The sequence below is a fragment of the Lissotriton vulgaris genome, chromosome 6 (genome assembly GCF_964263255.1).
Source record: "Lissotriton vulgaris chromosome 6, aLisVul1.2, whole genome shotgun sequence".
In the NCBI taxonomy this organism is placed as follows: domain Eukaryota; kingdom Metazoa; phylum Chordata; class Amphibia; order Caudata; family Salamandridae; genus Lissotriton; species Lissotriton vulgaris.
The window spans coordinates 1,077,623,271-1,077,648,136 of NC_141694.1; the positions used below are offsets into that span (position 1 = coordinate 1,077,623,271).

Here is a 24,866-nt window from a genome sequence, read left to right on the forward strand (position 1 = left end):
TGGCGAATTGCTTCGTGCAGTTCAGACAATCACATAGAACATCTAGGACAAATTCTGGGGATCCTACGCGGCAGCGCTGTGGAAAAAACCCTCCGTGCAGAGAATGTGTGTGGGTCTGCTGTACTTAACCCCAAAGGAGTGAGGGGAATACCAGAAATTCTTTTAAGTTTTGGAAATTTTTAGAGAGGTGCACATTAATCGGTCTCTCTAGCCAGTCCCTTTCCGAGGCCAGAGAGTATTATGGACAGGAGTACTTATTTGGCAACGTTAGTAAATGGGTGTGTGAGGTGAAGGTTTTTTATCAGATCTCCGTCAAGTAACGTTCTAATACCCAGATTAAATGATTAAGCTGGCAAAGGAAACCTAGAGCCTAGCACCAAGCGAAAACACTCCATATGCCTAGCAGTATTTGGCCACTAAATAAGCCAAGCACATCACAAGGACACAATAAAAGAATGCAATGAATCCTATAATGATTGAGAAAAGAAACACTGGTGTACCAAGCGTCACCCCCCCCCTCTTCGTGCCGAGGAGAATCCCGAGGCACGAACCTAGAACCACTCTGGCGCCTAGATGGACGTCTCTAGGGGGAGGGTGGAGGCGGAACCCAGGCAGGGCGACGGGCGTCAGCTGAAGAGCCAGGAGCGCCCAGGGTGTTCCTCATAAATGCCCAAATATTAGGCCAGCGGCGTGTGGGCGATAGTGCTGGACCCAGATCAGAGCTCATGAGAACAAACAAAAGTTCAATCGACAAATACACAGCAGACAATAAACCCTGGCCGCTAATCCGGCCACCCGTATCGCGAAACCCAACAGGCACATACACTAGGTGCCTATCTGGGGAGCAAAACTGCCACAACCTAAAACGGCGTGCTACCTGCTACCACCCACAGGGGAGCAAAAACTGTCACAGCTCAACAACGAGGGGCCAACTGCTACAACCCAATGCCGGAGGATGAAAATCCCCCCCAAGTGTACTCACCGGGCTCCGTCCAGTCTGTCAGAGCATACCGACGTCCGCTGCAACCAATGGGAATGGTCTGGCGAGGGTATCCCGCATCCCAGCGGCCGGTGACTCTCTGCGGCGGGGGAGGGGTGCAAACCTTCACCCTCAATGGCAGGCCAAGGGCCTTCTGATACCGAAATCACCAAAGAGTTACTGCCGGCCAGAAATCTTGCAGAAGCTCGCCTCACCAGCCAGCCAGAGGACGCAGGAGACCAAGGCCAGACCCTATAGAACAAAAAAATGTATGTGAGAAAAGGCAGCGGACTTCAGGTAGCAATGACAGAGGCAAACACACGCCCGTGGCACAGAAATGAAGAAAGATCAATAGCACAGAGAGCCAGAGAGAGAGAGCTAGACAGGAGTTACCTCCTGGGCAGTGTGATGACAAAAACAAAAATAAACCATCAGAGCCAATAACAGCAGAATGAAGAAAGCGATCAGAAAAGGAATTACGAAAGACATGGAGTCTGGACAGGCAGTGTAAACATCCCCAGGACACAGGCACACTGGTCCAGACATAGAGAGGAACAATAAGAGTCAGAAGAGGCAGAAACAACACAAGCGTGCTGAGAGTGAAAAGAGCAGGATTACACCAAAGACAACAGAGAGGCAACAAACAGACCATCCACCGGATCCGACCCTTGCAGCAACCAGAGAGGCCGGGGAGAGATAAGCAAACAGAACGTTATCACCTCAAATCCCCGCCTTCAGAAGGGTGCCAAAGGGGCCTATCACCAGTGTCCGCTCCGTCGATGTAGCCAGTCAGTTGTGATGGGTTCTCGGTGTGGGGAGGTGATGCATTGGTTTCTTACTGCGATTCCGCGGCGATGCGACCAGCAGCGCCATGATGCGATGAAGATCCGGTGCAATGAAAGAAAGATGGCGTCTGTTGATGCAACGGCGTCTGATGCAACAGTGACACTCTTCTCCGGCGAGGCGCTTCTGCGAGGCGAAGCGACAGCGGCGACACCCTTCTTCAGTGATGCGACGGCTGCGGCAGCGACGACACGCTTCTTCTTCATGAGTCGCGCTTCCAGCTCCTTGCGACACGCAGTCCCTCAGAAAGCCCAACACAACTGCAAGCACTTCCAAAGAACTCTTGGGGAGCTGGTGGGTGAAGCCTGCTGTCCCGGAGACTTCAGCAGGAGGCAAGCTCTATCTCAAGCCCTTGGAGATCCTTCACAAGTTGAATAAAAGTAGCACAACATCCTTTCTCCTTTCTTTGGCAGTCAGGCAACCCTGCAGGCCAATCCCCCAGACAGCACTCAGCCTAAGGATAGTCTATTCCTCAGTTCCTCTGTTACCTCTTCTCCGCAAAAGTTTCTTGTTTCCCAAAGTGATCTAAAGTTCTGGGGTCTGGGTCCCCTCTTTTATACACAATTTCCCTTTGTTCTCTGAAGGCAGAGATGCCTTTGCCTAGTCCAAACCAGTTCTGGGCAGTCCTGGAGCACTTTGTTGACAAGACTCCTTTTTTCCTTTCACAGTGTCGGCCAGGGACAACAGACCACAGGAGGTGGAGCCAGCATTGTGGAGGGAAGGCACAGCCCTATTCAGGTCCCAGGTGCAACTCCTCCCACCCATCTACATGCAGATCTTTCTATTCAACCCTGTGCCGAATCACTGTGTCCCCTGGAATCCCCCAGCCCCTGTCACTCAAACTCCAGACAAGGAATATACAACCTAGTAGAGGCAGACTTGGATGGTTAGACAAGAAAATACATACTTTCTAAAAGTGGTATTTTCAAACACAGAATGTTAAAACCAACTTCACTTAAAGATGTATTTTATCATTCTGAGTTCAGGCGTACTAAACTCTAATTTCTTCCTAGTTCCCTGAGTCAGTTAGGATTAGAAGATGTAATAATGAAACTGCCCATTCTGGCCTACGGGGAACATGTAGCTTTGCAATAGTGAACAACTAAAATGGCTGTAATTCACTATTAGGGCATGACACACACATCAGGACTTTTCCTACCTTTTACCTACAATGCACCCTGCCCTTGGGCCTACCAAAGGGATGACTAATATGCAGAAAAGGGAAGGTTTAGGGACTGGCGAGTGGGTGCACTTGCCCAGTCAGCATGGCAGTACCGGACTGCACACAGGCTCTACAATGGTAGACCTGAGACACACTTTTACAGGCTGGTTCTGTGGGTGGCACAACCAATACTGCAAGCCCACCAGCAGCATTTGGTTTACGTGCCATGGGGACACTCCGTGCACTGTACTAGGGTCTGACAAGTAAACCAAACCAACCAATCATGGAATCACTAATCCATACATCAATTTACCATAGGGAGAGCATATGCACTTTAGCACTGATCAGCAGTGGTAAAGTGCCCAGAGACATAAAACAGCCAACAACAGGTCAGATAAAATACAGGAGGAAGGCAAAAAGTTCAGGGATGACCCTGCAAAAAGGGCCAAGTCCAACAGGTACTAAATTCTCCAGAGACTGGCTAGCATTATCTATAAAAACAACCCTCAAAGAAATTGAAGAATTAGAGAAGGAAATTCTTGAGGATCAAACCATCATTGACTCAAAAAACCTCTTGGAAGAAGTAGGAAAATTAAATCACAGAGTTCAAGACCTTCACAGTTAATCAAAAAAACAACACAAACAGTACATGACATGAAAAACTATAAAATCGAAATCACTTATTCCATTCTCAAAGACGAGTTCTGCATCACAAAACCATTTAACAATACATACATTTCAAAATACGCCAGATACAAAATGGAACTTCATCACATTTTCAGATACATCCAGCTCTGATTCAAGTTTAAACAGTCACCTAGGCATTACCAGCAGCAATCAACACTCTATACACCAAGACCAGGGTGCTTTTTTAGACAGAGGGAGAGGCAACAGAGGCAGGTGAAGAGGCAGTGTCCAATATTCAGGGGAAATACAAACGCACAGGAATTTTTACCAGTGGTGAATCTTCTGCATTTACCAATATATAATATATCAACTTATCCCCTGACTATGTTTGAACTATCCCTCTTAAGCAAAGGGCTGACCTTTGTTCAATCTACAACACAAGACTTTGTACAAACAAAAATAGAGGTGTAACAATTCCTTAGGAAAATAAGATTACAAGTCTTTTTTGACAGCAAAGCAAAAAGTGTCGAAAATAATCCGACAGGACTTACACATCGTTCCTATTTTTGCCCCCTAAGTAACAAAATGCCACCACAAATACTGGCATTCGAGGACACAGTTCTAGGACAAATAGACTAGCTCTATCAGAAAAGCCCATGTGTGTAAAATAACTTGATCAATGAATAAAAACAAGCCATTAAATCACTATCGTCCAATCCAAAGATTATTGCAAAGCCAGCTGAAAAAGGCAGCAGGATAGTGGTCTTACAGTATGATAATGAAGTACTTCGCCAGTTGAACAATTCTGACCATTACCGCCCCCTTACTCAAGATCCCTCCCTAGATCTAAAACACCAGATTAGGTCTCTGACAAGTGAAGCTCATATGAACAATTGGATTTGTGATTAAGAACAAGAGTTTCTCATCAATAAACAGCCCAGAACTCCAGTAATACACATGTTCCCCAAAAATCAGAAGAACCACCAACAGCCTCCTGGGAGACCCGTCATCTCAGGGTCTGGGTCTTAACTAGATCCGCTCTCACAATATGTAGATGTCTTTCTTAAACCGATAGTGAGAGAATACCCATTCTACATCAGAGACTCAATGGATTTCATAGCGAAATATGAAGCAATGCTTTTTGACACAGACACCAACGTATTGGTTACACTGCACATTGAGTTCGGGTACACCAATGTACTGCAATATGAAGCTTTAATCATCATTGAACATGCATTAGACAATCATGACCTAAATAGGTCGGTTCCTACCCACTTTCTTGTAAATCTGGCATGCCTCTGCCTAAAAAAATAACACATTTGCCTTTAAGGTCAAGTTATACTTACAAGTGAGAGGAGTAGCTATGGGGTGCTCTTTCTCCCCAGAAATAGCCAATATCTATATGTTCTATTTTGAAAAAATGGATATATGGCAGCAGTAACATATATTTTACAAACATCAAGTCCTGGCATAGGTACATTGATGATATCGTTTGTGTATGGCATGGGCCTTGAAACATCTTGAATGAAGTTCTTGAGTGGTTAAATCACCAGATTAAAATTTTAATGTGACATCGAGCAACAAAAAATTTAATTTACTTGACCTATTAGTGACTACACATGAAGGACGAATCTACATGAGCCTGTGCACGAAACCAACAGGCCGTAACCCATTTTCCCTTACACCAGCAGCCACCTTAACTCTCTCAAAGATATTTTACCATACTGGCAATTTCTGCGCATACGCAGGAATTGCAGCCGAAAGGCGGTTTACTTTGAAAGTGGTATGCCACTGTGCCGAATTGAGCGAGGATATCCAAAGAAACTAGTAAATCACTCATTGAAAAGAGCATGATTCATACCCAGAGAATCGCTCTTGGCTTCCAAGCTCAAACCCATTCTAATTTGACATATAAAGTAAAAAAGATTATCGCCAACAACATGAAGATAAGTGCACATAATATTCCTAACTCCCTTTTTTCATTTAAACGTTGCAAAAATTCAATATCTTGTAAGGTCAGTTAGGACAACTGAACAAGAGATCTCATGACACTTATGAAGCTAACGCCCATAAATGGCCATTACAAATCCAGTAAATGCTGAGCATGCAAATTCACTTCGAATTCCAAAAAAGTGACAATACAGGGACAAGTGCGTAAACAACAGCGTTTCTCTAATTGTAATACGCTAGTAGAACACTACTCAGAACAACAGCATTCAAAGGATGAGCTTAAATGGTCCGTGCTGTTTGTGACCCCTGCTGAACAATGGGGGGCGGGGAGCGAGGAACCCCTATTTCTTCAAACTGAATCTAAATGAATTACCAAGTACTATAGCTATCAAAGTGGCCTTAATGAACAACTGTGGGCCCTCATTAGATAGTAGGATATCAGTTTTGCATGCCCTTGACAGATCTTGTACAGAGTAACATGCTTTGGTTCCTTGACTGCCACAAATGTGACTCCTGTTGCTGCATGAGCTACACAATAGATATGTATGAACACCTATTGACACTTTATTGTCCAATATGGAAACTCTGATAGTGTTATGTTTTAAAAAAAAAATCATTTGTGAAGCCTGGGTGAATTTAAGCCATAATGTTGTTCCACTACTTTAAGTCCTTTTCATTTGAACTAAACTAAGGCTGTGACGGCACCATTTTTACATTTGTTACAATTATTGTAAATTACCCAGTTGGACAGGAGTTGTTTCTCAGTCAAAATATGTAATAGTTGTGATTTTCTTTTGTATTATTTATAATCTACTTTTTTCTATTGACCATTATGTCTGTGCAAAGTTTGCCTTTATTAATCTTTACTTTGTCAGAACTATTTGTAATAATTAAACATTTTCACAACTCTTTCACCCACCGTACATAGCAAAAATGGCTTTACCTTTTTTTTGTGTGTCACCAGAAGGTAGTTGTTTAGCTAACAACCAGATCGTCTTACCGACCTCCTGCTTGCCTACAATGGGTGATTGGCCCTTCCAACAGGGTGAAGACCCTGAGGCCTTTACATCATCAGATGCTGCCTAGACAACACATTCCATATGCACATTTCCCTTCCGCATTCTTGAGCGGCCCAAACGAACATAAAAAGCACAGCGACTCAACTTCCTGTGAGGTGCTGCTGAACGAGTCTGGATTGCGGACACGACCAGTCCTCCTTCTGAGATTAATTGCAAGCTGATCCTAAACAACCATGGCGAGTGAGTGACAGACTCTTTTGCTGGCTAATGTAGATTGAGATTATTAATCTCAAGCAATCCCCTTTTTGGTCTCGGCCTGGTGAAAGCAGCGCTTGTGCTGCTCTGCCATGCAGAGGGCTTCTTGGAATCAATACGGATTCCGAAGCCGTGTCCCATCTCTGCCTTCAGCTTTCATTGGTGCGCGTTGTTTGGCGTCACAAATTATGCCAAAGGCAGTGCAATAATTGCACCGAAGGCATGTCAATCCCTCCTTGTTGCCACCCTGTCTCCTTTTAGCCACGCCCAGCGGGATTGGATCTCTCACCTGCGGCGTGATACTGTCTCCTTCATTAGCTGGGACGCACTCTTTCTTTTTCACTGTGAGCGCGGGCCGCAGCTTGAGCACTTGAGTCTCTCCCTAGCGTGCCTCGTTTACCCCGCTCCCTGTTGTTCCCTCCCTCATGGGCTCCACTCCGTGTTTACATTTATTCAGAAAACTATATTGCTATATAACTATTCCTTTCACTTAATGCACTTGTGTTTATTTTTCTCCAGTTTCGGGCGCGTGAGTGCTATCAAGCATATTTGTCGAGCATATTGTGCAAATCTCTGCACTGTTGAGGATGTAATGTTGATTATTGCGTTTGTACAGATTTTTTTTTTCCATTGATTTTCAAACTCACATTTACAAAAAAAAACAGTTTTTTCCAAAGAGGTCGGTGATTGAAGGGTTTTGTCTACACAGTACCAGGGGGTGACGTAGAGCCTTCCTGTGGTGGATACTCCTAGGGTCACAGTGCTCTTATCGCTCCACTCGAGTTACTGATTGAAATGCCTGCGCTGGTATGTCAGGTGGCAGCTGTTACTGCGGACGTCAGACGGCACAACTCTTGCAAGTCCAGAGACCGCCTCTTGGCCTGGAGAGGGAGGGTGGGCCTTCAACTTGGGTCCACGTCACATTCATGTCTGTCCCTAGAAAATCTGCTCTGAGAAAGGTGGCGACAGGAGGGGTGGAAGTCGGGGCCCTCAAGACACGACCGGTTCCTGCAGAAGGGTTGCATAACGTACAATCCGCACTCTTCTGGGGCATAACATGGACTCCGAGCTGCTCTCATCTGGGAGGAGTAAAAGGGCCATAACCAGTCCCTCCCTGCACTCACCTGGAGGGGGCAGCGCAGCAGCTTCGTTATCAACATCTGCTCATGTTGTTCGTGGCCCTACCCGCAGGGATTGGTGAGCGAGTGGAGTTTAGAGGGGCAGTTTGTCCATGAACTCTTCCAGCGCACGCTGGCAATTTTTCGATGTATATTTTTCATAACTTTAATTTTCCTGAGCATGCTTTTCCTATTTTACCCTATTCTGAATAGCCCCCAGTATTGCGGTTTCATTTAGTAATTTTTATTTACAGTGCAGCACTCCCTTGAGCTCCCTTCTCTATCTCCAGGCTCTGATTAAAAAAACAAAGAAAAAAAATCTGCTGACATCTCTCTGTGTTTCCAGGTCAAGTCGTCTCCTAGGCCAGGGCAGGTTGTTTCTCTGGGGTTAAACTGGCTTTAGGCAAACATTTTTTGTGTCACATGATTAACGTTTGGGAAGTAACCCGGAGACTTCTTATCTGGGATTGAACTGTACTGTTGAACTGTATATAGTGTAAGCCAATTCGGACCACCGTCAAAAGGGACTCTACATGTCCATTCCTTTGTTTTAATTATAAATCTTTTGCTGCTCTTATTTTAAAACTAACATTGTTTGTAAAACTGATTGATTGCTCTTAAAATGTACTTTTTAAAATGGACTGCTTACCTGCACTTTAGCTCCCCGCACACACCGGAATCTTTTGAGGAACATAACTTGCTCGGCCGCCATCTTGGGAAGGGCGCGCTCTAGCAGTTGGGGGAATTGACTATAAAACATGCACGCTGCGCGGACGCGAGCGCCTTAGGTGAGAAGGGAAGTCTGTTGCTGTCTCCCTGGGCTCAATTGCTTGTGTTGTGCGATTAAGCGTTTTTCGCCACTCGCTCTTGTGCTGAATAGAACTGTGATTTTAGCCTTGTCCATTCCTTCGTTTTAATTATAAATCTGTTGCTGCTCTTATTTTAAAACTAACATTGTTTGTAAAACTGATTGATTGCGCTTAAAATTGACTTTTTAAAATGGACCGCTTACCTGCACTTTAGCTCCACACACACACACCGGAACCTTTTGAGAGACATAACTTGCTCGGCCACCACCTTGGGAAGGGCGCCCTCTAGCAGTTGGGGGAATTGACTATAAAACATGTGCGCTGCGCTGGCGCTCCGAAGGCGCGCCTAAAGGAAGCGCGTCTGCGGCCAGCGCCAGCCATGCTGCCCGTTGTTCTCCAAATGTTCCCTCTGTACGCAGGTTCTGCAGCACAGAGAAACTGGGGTCAATCGGTGAGTCTCTGAGCAGGTGTGGCCATGTTTGGGCAGTCCTCGATAATATGGCTAACATTTGTCTGAGTTGTAATTTTAGTTCTTTTCACACTGAGGGCACTACTCCCTTACCCAGCCACATTCCTCCTATCCCTTTGGCTGGTCAAAGCATTAAAGCAGCCTTGAATAATGTGCGGTCCATGGGAAAACATGAGACCAGGCTAAATGAGTTTTCAGCTCCGGTTATCACCTTGGCCCTCTCTATGGGGTTTACAATTGCCAGGGTTGACCGCAAAACAGGCAGAGGCGGAGGGGTTCCAGTAGTTTTCAGGGAAAACTGGACTTTCACACAGGGGCATTCACATGACTTTATGGAGGGCGAAGCGTTCGATTTCTCCATTACTATTTCTCTGCATTTCTTTTTGGGAGCCACGCTATTATATCGATCCCCTGGGCCCCCAAATTCCTTCCTGAAAAAGTTTGAAGAAGCTATTGTGCCCAGAGCTTTAAATTATTCTAATTATTTACTGCTCGGCAATTTTAATATCCACTTTGACCGTAGAGAGGCTCCTGATACACACGCTCTTAATGAGTCCCTGGATCTCGCCCAATTGACATAGTGGATCAACTCCCCCACCCATAGTGGAGGTCACACCATTGATGGGGTTTGCTCCAACTTCCTGTTAACTGTACTAATCCTCTCCCGGTCACTTGGTCAGACCATTTTTTTAAATTCAATTTTCTTGGCCCATTAAGCCATCCGTCTCTTCTATAAAGACTCAGGTGGCCAGACCCCCCCCCCCCCCCCCCCTCGCATCGAACCTGCTGAATTCGGTAGAGTCCTGGCCGACTCTCGTCCAGGCTTTTCTGGGGGTTTGCTAGAAGCAGTTGGCAGGCTCAAGATTTGGCTGGCCAATGCAGTGGATCATTTCTCTTGTCCACTAGGTAATTAAAGAGCGAGAAAATCCCCGTCCCAACCCTGGTTTTCAAGGAGCTAAAAGAACAAAAAACATCATGCAAAAAGCTAGAGCGCTAGCGGAGACAGGCATACTGTCCTCTAGCCAAAATACCTCTCAGGAAGGCTCAGAATAACTATTATTCTATGGTGAAGGAGACCAAAGGTCACTTTTTCGCAGAGCACATAGTCCAATCGAAAAATAATTCGAAATACAATATTTTCAATCGTTCAAAGCTTCCTGAATCCTTGTGCTGAACAGATGACTTCTCCTGTCTCTAATGCTTGGTGGGAGCAGCTTTCAGGGTTTTTTATTGACAAAATTAAAGCCATACAGGATAGCTTTGGGACCGTCAATCAGCCTCAGGAGATTCATTCCTATCACAAAGCCGTAGTCTCTGTTCCAGTGCGCCGCTCTTTGCCTACATTCTCTTCCATCCCGCTGTCTGATACCCCGACAATACTTAAATCATCAGGCTCTCCTACTGACCCCTACGGAGCAAGGTTATTGGCGGCAGTAGTGAACCAGGAAGTCAACAAAATTGTTAATATGTCCCTTTTGACCGCCATGTTCCCACCTGAGTGGAAACAGGCAAAACTCCTCCCCTTGCTGAAAAAACCTTCCCTTCATCTCGCCACCCCGGCTAGCTACTGCCCAATCTCACTTCTCCCGGCTGTGGCAAAGGTGTGTGAGAAGGCCACTCATAAGCAGCTCTCTGAGTTTGTTGAGACCTATGGCGCCCTCCAGCCCGCCCAGCTGGGCTTCAGGGCCACTCATAGCACCGAGACAGCCCTGGTTGAGATGGGGGAAGCTATTAGAGAGTTCCTGGATGCCGGTGGCAGAGCAGCTCTGGTGCTTTTAGATCTCTCTGCTGCGTTTGACACCGTGCCTCACCAACAACTATTAGCACGGTTGTCTCGCATCGGCATCTCAGGCCAGGTGTGGAAGTGGATAGAATCCTTTCTAGCTAACAGATCACAGCAAGTATGGCTGCCCCCTTTCTCCTCTACTCCGAGAAGTTTGACCACGGTAGTTGCTCGGGGCTCTACATTGAGCCCTCTTCTGTTTAATGTCTATATGACACCCTTTATTTACGTGGCAGAGGAGCTGGTCGCTAGGATCATAGCTTATGTGGATGATACCCAGCTCCTCTTCAAGTGGAATAAGACTGACTCCTCTCCGATCAATGCTAAAAACTGTCTCGCTGAGGTCTTTAAATGGTTAGCAAAGGCCCAACTGAAGTGCAACAAGAATAAATCGGAGGTGCTCCTCTATGGTTCCTTCCCCCTGCATTTCAGAGAGGACATTTGGCCAGCGGGCTACCCCCTGCCCAACTCTTCGGGGCGTCCGGCGAAAAATCTGGGGGTTTGGTTTGATGAGGACTTGAAATTTCTTCCCCAGATCAATAAGCTTGCTGGTGTGTGCTTTGGCACACTGAAACGTTTAAAGAAGTTCCTGCCCCTCTTGCCCAAAGTGGCTGAGGAAATGCTGACCCGTGCACTCATCCTATCATGGCTGGACTATGGCAACGCCCTGTACATTGGTCTCCCGGCATATCAGCTAAAAAAGCTGCAGATTGTCCAGAACGCGACGGCCAGAGCTTTATTAGGTACGTCGGGCAGATCTAGTGCTAGTAAGACCCTTCGTGATCTGCATTGGCTCCCGGTTGAGCAGCAGATACTTTTCAAGGCTATTACACTGGCTCACGGTGCCCTCTATAAGGCAGGGCCTCAATATCTTAGGAGATGCTTTACGTTCTATGTGCCACCCCGACATCTACGTTCTTCAGGCCAATGCCTTGCTGTTGTTCCTAGGTATCGCCTGACCAGATTGGGTGGCAGTTCCCTTTCTGTTAGAGCGGCCATGGCCTGGAATGCCCTGCCCTTTGAACTACGAAATATTGAGGACCTCAGGTTGTACAAAAAACTGTTAAAAGTCCGGCTATTAAGTAATCTTGTAGCCTTCTTCCTTCTCCACCATTTGGCTTCCACGCCGGGACACTTCCGAGTAGCCGTGCACGTTATAAATGGAGGTTAACATAACATAACATAACATGTTCCTATTTTTTTACATTTGATAAATGACATTGAGCAATGGCCCGCATGTTAACCAAAGTTTGAGAACCGTAGTGTATCTGCCTAATTTAGCAGCCAAAAAACTTCATACCGAACCCTTCAAACATTTTCCTTGACAAATGTCTCTTTTCCTTACTATCTGAGTGCTACCCCCGCCCTCCCAGAACTTAAGTTGTGCCTGCGTTCACTTCTTTTCCTCCGCCCACAAATCTGTTCATCGGCACTGACCCTCGGAAAACCTCATTCCCACAATGATCTGGCTATTACGCTTTATTGTTCTTGGTTGTAGGCTGTCTCTCTAACTAACCTAAATCAAGGTGACTCCAAAAACTAAAGTTAAAAAGACAAAAAAAGGATTTGTGGTGTAGATCAAAGTTAATGAAGCGACAGCCCCCTCCATGTAAAAATCAGTTGAACTAGGCATTTTTGTGTTTGTCCCTCATTCTTCCATGTCAGATTCTTCCACATATTTCTTCCTGTTAGCCTTGGTCTTATACAAGAGGCTGACAAACTGCACAATTACTATCTATGTCCAGGTGAGAGGTGATGCCATGATAGGGTGAGCCCTTAAACAGCATTAGATGTTTATTTAACCCCTTCTATGCGGCCGCGATTCTGCGCCTGTGCGGCAGAATCGCGAGTGGGCGGGTTTATGACGGCCCCCAGCCGTCATCAGCACACGAGCACCGTAGTGCATGACGGCTGGGGGCCGTCATCAGCATGGAAGGGGTTAAGCAAGAGCACTTTGCGTGCTGGATTAATAAACTCGTGTTTCCAATGAAAACCAAAACAGAAGTGCCAGTCCCAGAATGCAAAGCGCAGTTGGCTCAAAAATGACTTGGAGGTGGAAGACGTCACACAGGATATTCAGCCACTTTCCAGGCATGTGCACATAAGACCCTCACGCCCTAAATACCAACGGGATCATAACTAGAATTATTTAGCATTCATTTTTAGGTAAAAAAAAAAAAAAAGAACATTCGGCCCTATTATCCACAACTTACAGCCACCTGTAGTCAAGAATTCACACACGTCTGTGGACGGCTCTCTCTTTCAAGTGTGGTTCTCACGGAGGGTTCCCTGTTTGAACAAGCATTAAAAATGCAATATGTCTTGCCTTCTATTAAGTTAAAGCCATTTGCTTTGCTATACAATAGCATTAGCAAAGCAAATGACTTTTAACTTAATCAAAAGGCGAGGCATATTGCATTTTCAATACTTGTTTTGATTTTAAGGTATTATGTTTATCCAGGTGTGAACTGTTTAACCAGCCACATCCAAGGGACACCCTTATTCGGAGCCCGCAATGCGATCTCTAAAAATTATTTTGCAAAACGACTCGCATCTGTTGTGCTTTTTGTTGCAAGTATGAAAAACAGTCCATTGTTTCCACAACTGCTTGTTTTACATAACAAGCGATTGTTTTACAGAACAAGGGATTGTTTTACAGAACAATGTGACTTTGCTAACAGACACAGTTGTTCCTACTTGTCGCTACGTGTCTTGAAGCACCTGTGCTGGTTTGGAAAGGCTCCTGAATGATTGTAGGAATTGAGTCCTTTTATGACTAAGGTTCCCCAATGATTGAAGACACTTGATTCGGGAATCATTCTAATGTCTCCTTTTTAGGTCTCGCCCTGGAATTCGCATCCGAAGGATGCGTCCAGGGTCGGAGACTTATAGCTATCGGACACGGGGGAATGGAGGACAAGAAACTGTCACGAGCTTTTGAAGGCAGATTTGGGTGCGCGAACGCGCACGTTCCGTCCCGCGCACATGCGCGTGCATATACACAGACAGACACAGCCAGCCCCCACCCCTCTGCATGCACGCACACACATACACACGCTGCAGCCCCCACCCCCTGCACACACACAGACACGCACGCATACACACGCCGCCGCCGCCGCCCTCTACCCCCCCCCCTCTAACAGGCGCGCTGGGCCTACATCCTTATTTGGCCCCCCCCCCACGCGCATCTCGCTGCACTCTCCATTACAGCCGGGTGCTTCTGCCGGTGTGCATCTCGGTTACGGCACTTTCAATTCCAGCCGTGTGCCCCTCAGTGTCCCACTGGTAATTTAAGGGGGCTCCTCGCCCAGGCAGGTCTATTTGGTAACAGTCTTCCGGCCCAAGGGTCTACAGTCTCATCTCCTCGCCCCCAGGGGCCCACGCAGCAGTCCCAGGCTCACAATGAGCGAGACAGAGGGACTTTGGCGATCCTTACCGGGGCTCTTCAGGCGGCTGCGGCTGCGGCTGCTGCTCTCGCGGGTGCTCGTTGTTTCTTCTTGCCCCGCCCCCTTTGCGCTCCAGGCCTCACTTTCGTCCAGGGCTCCCTTGTTGGGCCCGTGAACTGGTGCTGTCTTCGCATCCTGGTCTAATGCAGTTCTGTGAGTTTGTGACACTTCTTACATATTTTTTTTATTGTTCTCTTCGATCCTCATGAAACTGCTAATTTGGCCATGAGCTACTCCCTCTCCCCCCCCCCCCCCATGCATTTCCCGTACTTGTTTGTTAATCCGCGCTTGCAAATTCCTGAAGCGGCAATGAAGGAGTTACAGCGCCCCCTGCTGACTACGTGTGTTTGAGTAAATGTCACCGAAGGCTTATTGCAATCCGTTTGGCGTTTAGGACTGAGGGAGTGAAACCGTGATTATGCAAGTCTGAATGGAATGCATTATCGCCGTCAGGTTTTGTATGGTGATGCTTCACAAACGGTGCTTGTTTCCCACGCTATAGCCTGTGTCTGTAACTAGAGACTTTCGTGGACTCTGGCTAGTTTTCTCTTATCTTTACTTTCACAATGTCTTGCTCGGCTTGTTCACGCTTCATTAGCGTGTGCTGGAATCCTTTCTGAAGTGTAGAATTTTACACCGAAACTTACACTACAGCAGACTTTGAGCCTGCTCTCTTCCCCATAACATATGTTTATGTATTTTATGTAATTAACACAGTTACAAACCTCGTGAAAGCAATTTTGTAAAAAAAAAAACGAAGTTTTAAGTTTAATTTAACAAATTGATTCTGTTTCAATTTAAAGCTACAAACATTGTTGGTGTGTAGCTGCAAACATGTAGGTATAGCCGTTTTGGTACTGGTTAATTTGTAACTTGCGTTACACAGAGTTGATCATCTGAATTTTAATAGGGCCTCCGCTACTGCCGCTTTAACACTTTAATTTCTAAGAGAAGAGATGCATGCGTTTTAATTATGCGGTAGCTTCTCACAGGGTGTTTTCTGTTTAGCTTGCACAACATAAAGCATATAAACTGTAGAAATAAGGGTGGGATGTTGTTAAAGGGTCAAAGTGGCACCGTACGAGTTTGGCAAATATGTTTTATTGTTTAGTTGTAGTTATTCATCTTTTATTGTGGACGAAGTACTGTTAATTTTGATACATGTAATAAATAAATTTGAACGCAAGTGGTGCTATGCTATGAAATTATTTTGTATGTAGATGGGAATAATTAGCTATTGCCGCCCTGTTAGTGCTTGTGAATGGTTTATGCACAACTTATACTTTGAAAACGATACGTGTTTTTACGGGTTTTGCATTGCGATCTTTAGCATACAGACAAGGCACAGTAAATTTGTAATTTTTAATGTGCATAATTCAGTCAACCCGAACATATATTTGGGTGGTCGTCAGCCATATCATTTCAGTGGCTTTACAGATATATTGATATTTGGAATATACACAAATGGACATCAGGATTTATGTTGCAAAGCTACTGTTACAGGTAAGTAATGTGCTTTTGAAGACAGGCATGTGGAGTAGTTAATGAAGGAGGAGTGCAATGGTGCTAGTGACCCGGTCCCCCCACCGCATTAACCGTGTACAGAGTTTTCTCCAACAACCTTTTGGTCAGATGCTAGTCGTGCTGTATGTACACACCCTGCCTAAAGCTCGCCATCCCAGAAACAGACCACAGTCCTTGTATTTGCTTTCTACTCAGCGGCTGTACTTTGTCCAACAACCTTTTGGTCAGATGCTAGTCGTGCTGTATGTACACACCCTGCCTAAAGCTCGCCATCCCAGAAACAGACCACAGTCCTTGTATTTGCTTTCTACTCAGCGGCTGTACTTTGTGCTTCCTTGTGGTGCCCACAGGGCTTATGCTGTGGAGATATAAGGGTAATAGGGCTTGCCATGTACACCTAACAGCCTACTGCATCCTAAAGTGGGGAGGCCAAACATGTACTTTTCTTTGCTATATGTGAGCTTTTTTTGTCTTATATGTGCTTTATGCTCACCATTTGTGCTTTTAAAGTGCTTCTTGTGCATTCTTTGGAATCCGAATGTGTCCTTTTCAGGCCACACAATCCTTCTTTACCTATATACGAGTCTTTTGGACGTAACGTTTGGCTTTTACACTTCACTGTGTATTGTGCCTTTGTTCACGATATCTTCTATTAATGTTTTAGGCGTGCCCTTTAAACTTGATATGTGGCTTTTCGTTTCGTAAACCTTTTAGTTACATTGCTCAGTAAACACGTAGCTACTGCTGCCTTCGTAATGCTTAATTTGCAAATAATGAAGTGGCGGTGTTTCATGAGGCAGCAGCTTCACAATATGATTTTTTTGGGGGGGGAATGTACCTGAAAGAAGAGTATATGGACTAAACTTTAATAGGATTTTAGCGGCAGCTGTTTTCAGTAAATTTGACTTTTTGGGGCACATAATTTCGTCAACCCAGCAACATTTTTGGGTGCTCTCCGGACACACAATGCCACATAGATTTACATGTGAATGTAAATATAGATTTATGGGGCAGGTTACAGGTAAGTAATGTGTTTATGAAGACAGGCATGTGTAGTAGTTAATAAAGGACTGCAGTGGTGCTAGTGACCCAGTTCCCCCACCAAATTATCAATTTTCGTTTTTAAAACTATATCCTTTTGGGCAAGCGTTACTCTCGCTGTATGAACACACCCGTTTTAACGCTCACCATGCCACTAACAAAACACAGTTGTATCCGCTGTTTGCGGTGCTTCTCTGTGGTGCCCACACAGGCTTATGCTGTGGAAATATAAGGCAATAGTGCTGCCATCTACATATAACCGCCTACAGCATCCTTCCTAAGGTGGTGTTGGGGAGGCGGGAGGGAAACAGGTACATTTGTTCGCTCAATGTGACTTTTATTTTCTTAGTCCTGCCTTTTGCTCACGGTTTGTGTCTTTACAGAATTTCTTGTGTGGCCTTTGGAATTGGTGCTGCTTTCCTAGTGCTTAATTTGTGACAAACAGATTCACTCTATCTATCTACCGCCCTCCCTCCATCTATCTATCTACCTCCCTCACTCCATCTATCCATCTACCGCCCTCACTCCATCTATCCATCTACCGCCCTCACTCCATCTATCCATCTACCGCCCTCACTCCATCTATCCATCTACCGCCCTCACTCCATCTACCGCCCTCACTCTATCTATCTACCGCCCTCACTCCACTCATCCATCTACCGCCCTTACTCCATCTATCCATCTACCGCCCTCACTCCATCTACCATCCTCACTCCATCTACCGTCCTCACTCCATCTACCGTCCTCACTCCATCTACCGTCCTCGCTCCATCTACCGTCCTCGCTCCATCTACCGTCCTCGCTCCATCTACCGTCCTCGCTCCATCTACCGTCCTCTCTCCATCTACCGTCCTCTCTCCATCTATCGCCCTCGCTCCAGCTATCGCCCTCGCTCCAGCTATCGCCCTCGCTCCAGCTATCGCCCTCGCTCCAGCTATCGCCCTCGCTCCAGCTATCGCCCTCGCTCCAGCTATCGCCCTCGCTCCAGCTATCGCCCTCGCTCTAGCTATCGCCCTCGCCCTATCTATCGTCCTATCTATCGTCCTCGCCCTATCTATCGTCCTCGCCCTATCTATCGTCCTCGCCCTATCTATCGTCCTCGCCCTATCTATCGTCCTCGCCCTATCTATCGCCCTCGCCCTATTTATCGCCCTATCTATCGCCCTCGCCCTATCTATCTCCCTCGCCCTATCTATCTCCCTCGCCCTATCTATCGCCCTCGCCCTATCTATCGCCCTATCTATCGCCCTCGCCCTATCTATCGCCCTCGCCCTATCTATCGCCCTCGCCCTATCTATCGCCCTCGCCCTATCTATCGCCCTCACTCTAGCTATCGCCCTATCTATCGCCCTATCTATCGCCCTCGCTCCAGCTATCGCCCTCGCTCTAGCTATCGCCCTATCTATCGCCCTCGCCCTATCTATCGCCCTCGCCCTATCTATCGCCCTCGCCCTATCTATCGCCCTTGCCCTATTTATCGCCCTATCTATCGCCCTCGCCCTATCTATCGCCCTCGCCCTATTTATCGCCCTATCTATCGCCCTCGCCCTATCTATCGCCCTCGCCCTATCTATCGCCCTCGCCCTATCTATCGCCCTATCTATCGCCCTCGCCCTATCTATTGCCCTCGCCCTATCTATCGCCCTCGCCCTATCTATCGCCCTCGCCCTATCTATCGCCCTCGCCCTATCTATCGCCCTCACTCTAGCTATCGCCCTATCTATCGCCCTCGCTCTAGCTATCGCCCTCGCTCTAGCTATCGCCCTCGCTCTAGCTATCGCCCTCGCTCTAGCTATCGCCCTCGCTCTATCTATCGCCCTCACTCTAGCTATCGCCCTATCTATCGCCCTCGCCCTATCTATCGCCCTCGCCCTATCTATCGCCCTCGCCCTATTTATCGCCCTATCTATCGCCCTCGCCCTATCTATCGCCCTCGCCCTATCTATCGCCCTCGCCCTATCTATCGCCCTCGCCCTATCTATCGCCCTCGCCCTATCTATCGCCCTCGCCCTATCTATCGCCCTCGCCCTATCTATCGCCCTCGCCCTATCTATCGCCCTCGCCCTATCTATTGCCCTCGCCCTATCTATTGCCCTCGCCCTATCTATTGCCCTCTATCTATCTATCGCCCTCGCCCTATCTATCTCCCTCACTTCACAAAACTTATTTACAAAAGTTTAAGCTCTTGCCATTATAAATTACAATAACTTTCATTTAAGTATTAATTATTTAAAAAAAATAAAAGCCATTGTTATTTGTAAGATCAATACACCTAAGTCACGTAAATACAACACATATTGCATTACAAATGCTATAGGTGTCACATTTGAGAAAGTTAAACATATTGGCATTGTAAATGACAAAGCTATTAATTTCGCTATTTTCAAAACCAACACATAAATAAAAAATTTGTCATTTACAATACCAATAGCTCAAACTTTCCTAATGCGAGACCTATTGCATTGCAAATGCTTGTTCTGGTCTTTTTAACACACAACTAATGTATTCTTCCTGGAACATTTGAGAAGAATCTACAACTAACATCACAGTTTTTTTTACATGCAGCCATAGACGGAGGACCCCTACTAACTGGTAGCACAATCTTTGTCCCCATACATTTCTCTATTTCTTTGTCAGTCTAATTTTAATTGACATGATTTTGGTAATTAATTGGCTGTATGAATGAATGAATGAATACATTTTTATTGTTTAAATGAATTAAAATTATTACAATGAAGAACAAGGAGAGATATTCCAGCATTTAATTAATTCAGTTATAGTAAGTATGTGTTTAACCGTTTGAGTACCGTTCTAATACATGAATAAAATAGATTTAAAATATTACATTTAACAATAAAACGAATAAAAACGGTGTAAATGATCAACTTTCAAAGCCTTCAATTAGTTCTAATCCCTGATTCAGGCGATAACTCAGTTTTTTCAATAAAGTGCTAATTTTCACTCCTCTATATGGGACCAAGAGAGATTTTGTAGTGACTGTCCAGGTACATGCTCCTTTCTTTGACTACTGAGATTTCAATAAAGTGATGTGCAAGGAGTTGCTTAGGAGTTCTTTAACCTTGTGTACACATTTTGCAAATCTTGCCAGTTCCATTGGGGTGTCCAAGTTGAAAAGAAGTTTAATCGAATCTTGGCAATTGCGTGTTCCGTATTTTATAAACAACAGTTTTAGTAAAGTGCGACGTGCCTGTGCAAGGCAATGGCATATGCACACCAAGTGAGCCATGGATTCCTCGTACTGTTTGCAGAGTCGGTAAGTACTGACCACCTCTAAAGATTTCCATCGCATGTTAATGTCTTTATCGGCAGCAACATGCGTCTCACTGCTAAGATTTGCTTTAAAATTGACTTATTTAAAGCAGCATCAAGATATGGCTGCCTTAGACGGTCTTTGTAGGAGGTAGCAAGTATCCTGATGTTGCTGCTGGAGAGCCTCCGTTCCTTCATGTCCTCTTTCTTAGAGAGTAGTCTAACTTGGTTTTTTTTTAAGATTGATTTTAGGGTACCGGGCTGATGAATAAAATCCTGCCAGGTGGACATGTCAAGGTGCAATTCAGTGCAGGCGGTGTGCAGGCCTTTGGACCACGAGTTATTTCCTTTCTCAAAAATTGTTTTTAAAATTGATTTCATTGAGTGCGGGGGACCGCACATACCCCTTGATAGAACCGCACAATAGAGGCCCAATGCTCGTAACTCTTGTTTGTTTAGCTCGAATTCCAATCGGACCAGTACATTCCGAGCATGTGTTGGTATTTGGAAAATCCGCGTAAACGCACAACAGTTGGCTTGATTCAAGGTGTTACTGAAAGCCGCCGGAAATGCTAGGTGACCATATGTAAGTAAGGGTAGCAGCTTGCCGAATATGACCTTTCTGATAGGTTTAGTGGATGGGCGCTTAGTTTAGAATTTAGTTTGCATAGAGCATACGTCACTGCCTTAGCTTTTGTTTCCGTGGATGCGATGTGTGTTGTGGGTTTCCCATTGTTCATGAGCCAAACCCCCAGATAGTTGTATTTGGTCGTTGTTGCTATTTTCAAGATGCCCAGTTTCCAATGTTGTCTGAGTTTGTTGGCATACTTCCCAAATATTACTACCTTAATCTTTCCTGCATTTGCCCTTAAGTCGTTAATGTTGTTGTAATTGTTTAGTGCTTCCAGTAATCGTTGCATGCCTGTTTTGGTGTGGTCCAATAGCACCATATCATCTGCATACTGCATTAAACATAATCTAGTTGAGCCGATTTAAGGGCGATACAAGGTTAGCCTTGGATAATGTGTTGCCGAGGTCCGCCATGTATAAATTAAAAAGTAGGGGCGCCAAAACACAGCCTTGTTTCAGCCCTCGGTCTGTTTGGATCTTTTTAGTGGCTGCATTTGTCGTGAGTTTCACCCGTACCCACGTTCCAGTGTAGAGGCTGATTATTGCTTTTAGCAGTATTGGTAGTACCCCCAAGTTTTGCAGTTTTCGCCATAGCAGGCTCCAGTTAACCCCATCAAAAGCAGCGGAGTAGTCCACGAAACATGCAAAGATTGGAAGCTGATTTTTCTGAGTGGACTGTTCTGCGAAGTAAGCGAGAGCTAAGATGTTATCCATTGTTGATGCTCCAGGCCTAAAACCAGGTTGGTAGGCTGGTAGGATTTTATTATCGTCAGCACACTCCTGCAAATCTTGCAGAAGGAGGCTTGCCTATCCTTTTGCATCGATGTCCAGGAGAACAATCAGCCTGTAGTTCGCTGGGTCCCCAGTGTCTCCCTTGTTGTGAATGGGTTGCATCAAAGAACCTTTCCAAGTTTCCGGGGCTGTTGAGTTGGTCAGGCAATACTGATAAAGTGGCGTAAGTATGGTACCCCAGAAATTGCAGTCTTCTTTAAAGAGGTGTCCTGGTAACCCGTTGGGGCCCGGTGCCCCGTTCTTTCTGATGTTTTTTAAAATTAGTGTGACACAGTTCGCTTTGGCCTGGTGCGCTGATGTTTCTTTGCAGTACAAGACTTTCCCTGTTACTGGCTGTGAGGCTATGTCTTCAATGCGTGGAATGAGTGTTTCGCAGATCATCGGTAATGTAGAGATGATACTGATGCGGTTGAGCCAGGCTTGGTACGCGACAATACAATGTGGCCACATGGGCAGTCCATAAGTAGCTGGGAACCATGTTGCGTCTATCGTGGCCATGCCCTGAGAGCCTATTGATGTATGACCAGAATTCTGCCTGTTTATTTGGGAACAGCAGGGTATATATATGCAACCATTGGGAGTCTTGCTGTTTTATTTTGCTATCCCATACATGTTTCATGTGTTTTTTCCTTGCTAGAAGTCGATTTAGGAATGTTTTGTCTTTTCCTTCTCGCTTGTGGGTGCAGATGGCTGATCTCAGGGCCCGTTTGCTTTGCCCCACTTTTGTACACCGGGGTTGTGGTTGGGAACTGATCTTTTCTCCTGGGGCTTGCCGGTGGTTGGTTTGTCTGCATATCAAAAGTTTGTGCACCTCTGTCGCCAGCTTGATCCAATTTTTGCAAACATTGCCTGCTATAAATTCGTGGGTGTGTCTGGGCCAGATGCTTTTCCACTTACACAGCGCTGTTGTATCTGTTGTATTCCATTGTATTCTCGTCTGAAGGTGTGAACTTCTTCCCTCTTTGTGTGACCCAGTATGGCAATGAGAGGTTGCCTAGCCATTTGTAATGCAAAGACTATGGCCAGTGGGAGATGGTCACTCGTCTGGAACATGGGTTTCTGAGCTTCTGTCCATACACACGAAGATATAGTTGATCATGGTTTTGATTTTCCCCTGTAGTTCTGTGCTCAAGACAGCCTTGGGGGGTTGAGTATTTTTATTGGTTTTTAGTATGTGTGTATTTAGAAATATATTTATTAGCTTTACAGCTGAGTCCATTGGCAGGGCGTCATTTAGTGCGGTCCCTAGGTTTTGAGTGCTAAAATCACCGGCGGTTATAATCCCACAGTTTGTCTGGCTGCTTGGTAGCTCTTCCACTGTGTCCACTAGAGCCCTCAGACACTGAGTCTTGATGATTCATTACTGTTTAAGTATATGTTCACAAGTAGAATCTTTATTGGGCAGCCGTTCAATTTAAAGCCTTGCAAAAGGGTAGCTTGAGCCCTGCCTGTGTTACGTAGGGTGTAGCTTTTATGTTGCTGCTAATTTGTATGTATATTGATAGACCCCCGATCGTCTACCAAATATATTGTGCTTTTTTGCCGGCTGCTGAAATTCCGTGAAGCCTGGAATGGCCGCTGTGGTTAGCAGCCAAGTTTCTTGGAGGCATAGCAGATCCCCATAGTCCAAGTGTCAGCCCATCCCAGTTCGCTGGACCGCATGCCATAGTTTAACCGAGTGGTTGGTGAGCCCTGTTAGGGGATACCTGTCGGACCTAGAATATAATGCAGCCTCAAAATTACCGCCCGGCAGGAGCCAACGGTCCATTGCAAAACCCGAATCGACGCCATCTGCGTATGTGCCCTGATTAATGACCTGGAGGTTGGAGGCCTAATAATATTTCCGAATGTCCGGGAGCGCAATACCCCGTCGAACCAGCCCAAGGTGAGTTTCTAAAGGGAGATGCGAGGCATCCCCACCCATAATAGCTCTCGTAATATTGATTCAATAGACGCAAAATAGGATTGTGGAACCAAGTCGGGATGGTTCTGCAGGGCATATAGAAATCTTGGCAAAGCCATCATTTTAAAGAGCGATGCCCGTCCAAGGAGAGAGAGCGGTAACTTCCTCCATGAAGCAGAGTCCCGCCTGAAGCGTTGCAGTGGGGGCAGGAGATTATGTTCATATCTAGCGGTCTTATCTTTGGAAATAAAAATCTCCTGATAGCGGAACCCATCAGTGGTTGTTGTAATAAGAAAGTTCCGAGGGGCCACCGGAGGGTCTCCATGTAAGACATACATAACTGATTTGCCCCAATTAATACTGTATCCCAAATTTCTTCCGAAACTTGTAAAAATATCCATAGCTAACATAAGTGGTCTACGAGGTCTTGAGAGGTAAAGCAGGATGTCGTCCGCATACAACAAAATCCTGTCTTCCTGTTAGGGACTCGGGTCTAGTCCGCTTTCCATGGCCATGTTTCACCATCACATGATTCACCTTGCCGGGTTTAAAGGCCAGCCCCTCCCTTGACTCAGTGCTTGGTATCTTTTTTTGCATTGGGTTCCAGGTTTGGGGTTGTTGTTGCTTGCTGAGCTCCCCTTTGACATAAGGTTCACGGGTTCGTGTTCCTTTTTTTTGTTGTTAACTCCCCGACCCTCTGTGCTCCTCTCTTTGCCCCTCCTTCTCCCAGTTCCTTCGTTCTTTCCTTGTTTGCTTCCCGTACCCCACTGTTCATTTATCTCTTTTACTTGAATTTCCGAGGGTTACTGGGGCTCCAGTTCCCCCGTATACTCACTGCAGGAAGGACAGCGTACTCCGCTGGGGTACGCCTTGGATGCTGCAAGGAGCCGGGGAGACGCGTTTGGCTTCCACGTTTACTGCAGGCAGTCCTCCTCGTTGTGGGCTGCTTGGTCGTTTTCCGACGCGCTGAAACCAGTCCAGAACGCTGTTACTCCCGGATGCGGTGCTTGTGTTGTTTTGCTCCGTGAAAACCCAAGACTATTGACATTCCTTCGGAGGTTTTTTGTGCCTACAAAAAAGGCTTTTTCCCCCCTCAAACTTACCCGTGCATTGAAATTAGACCCTGAAGAAAAGTTAGTTTCTTTGTGACCCTGGATACACCTCCAGCACACACTGTGCTTTCTTCCTGTTGCTGGACCTCCCGAAGCAAATCCTGTACCGCCAACAAGTAAGGAGGTCATGTTTG

At 45.9% G+C, this 24,866-nt stretch overlaps 1 protein-coding gene across 1 annotated transcript in view; it reads left to right on the forward strand.

Moving 5' to 3' along the window:
- The window catches only part of LOC147708438 (ectonucleoside triphosphate diphosphohydrolase 6-like), a 99,162-nt gene that overhangs the window by 14,174 nt on the left and 60,122 nt on the right, over window positions 1-24,866 (forward strand). The window lies entirely within an intron of this gene.